Raw genomic sequence first — 1,740 nt, forward strand, 5'->3', positions numbered from 1 at the left:
CTTGGAGCAGTGATCTGTAGCTGAGAGGAAGAGTCTGGATCAGCTGATCAGGAAGCCCAGCTCTGATTGGATGCCCTCTGAACTCAGTGCAGGAGGCGGGAAACAGACTGATCCTAACTAAATGATGATCTCTGTTGGATAATGTCCCCCCCCCCATGCATGAAGCTGGTGCTGAACTGGACAGCTCCTTCAGTGACAGACTGCAGCACCCTAAATGCACCAGGGAGCGTTATCACAGATCCTTCCTCCCAGCAGCTGGAAGACTCTAGAACCACCACTGTTCCCAACAACCTCAACCAGTTCTTCCATTCATGCTGATTCTGCTCAGTTTCTACCTCAGTCAGTTAAATAACCTGCTGCTGTCATTTTGCACATCTCTGATGTTGCTGCTATTTTCAAATATCCATTACTGGAAAAATGTCCATAGCTGTATATTGGTTATCTATTCTCCAGGTGAACAGTTTTATATTGATAAAACACTTAACAGTACAGTGTTTTATTATCTTTTAAGCCTTCACTATTATGTTATTCTTATAAATTTTTCAAAGGCCCATATTTGTGTGACCATTTTTTCTATTATCCATTTGCTGCTGTAAACAGCAGAATTTCCCCGTTCTGGGACAAGAAATTGATTTTCTATTCTATTCTGTTTTGATCACATGCATAGCCCTTAAAGTCCACCTGGCATTTGACCAGTTAAATGAAGATATATTACCTAGTGCAAATTAAGCTGAAAAATATGTAACAAGAAAAAAAAAAGGTGAAAAGCTGAAGTAAAGAAGTTAATAAGCCATGTTTTAAAGTTAAAATGTAATTTCCTGTATCAGCACTCAAGCTCTAAGGCTATGGTGTAACAAATAAATTTTTCTTTTACTCTGAGTGTTTTTCTTATGGAAGCAATTCTATTATTTTTATTGTTATATAAGGGCAAATGGCCATTTCTAGTTATTACATTGACTTCAAAGGAAAAGTCCGGTCAGAAAGAAATAATCAATGGATCATTATCTATACATAAAACTAATCTGTTCGTAGTGATTTAATGAATTTAGGTAAATTTTTGCCCTAATATAGTAGCCCCTCCCTCCTGCCATCTTCCAGCAGTGACATCACGGTGCGGTAAGCCTAGCGCCATTCTCCCCGCTTTACAAGCTAAATCAATGGGAACTACTAGACACATCTGCAATCAACATGGATGCCTCCAGTAAAGCACATTCAAATAAAAATTACTCTGAATTAAAAACATTTATTGAACAGTTTGTAATAATTTTATATTGAAAGGATGTTCAGGAGTTTGAATTCTGTATATAAGCGGACTTTTCCTTTAATTTTTGTGATCAAAATCTGAATATTTTTTAAATTTTCCAAAAGTAATAAGGTATTGTTTCGTCCTCCAATAAAACTCTTGGATTGAAATTTAGATTTTCAAAGTATTTCAATGAGTGCCCTATAAAGGGTTAATCAATAGATCAGTTGTCTTCTTTTTGCGATTGAGGAAAATCATGTGGACTTTAAGACCATGAGGGATTAGAAAGCTTCCCGGTCGTCATTTCGTGCTAAGCCACTAAAACATCAGCACCGCCCTCCAGAGACAGCGCTCCTCCAGACGTCTGAGCAACACCTCAGACATTTTCACGCCATAAATCAGTCAGCAGGACGTCGCTCCAACATGTGAGCAACGAGGAAGTGCGGCGGAACGGCTGCCGGAAGCTTCCGGGACGAGCTGAATGAAGGACAGAGAGC

Source organism: Cyprinodon tularosa, unplaced genomic scaffold (genome assembly GCF_016077235.1).
Source record: "Cyprinodon tularosa strain WSP-4 unplaced genomic scaffold, ASM1607723v1 ctg1254, whole genome shotgun sequence".
Lineage (NCBI taxonomy): Eukaryota > Metazoa > Chordata > Actinopteri > Cyprinodontiformes > Cyprinodontidae > Cyprinodon > Cyprinodon tularosa.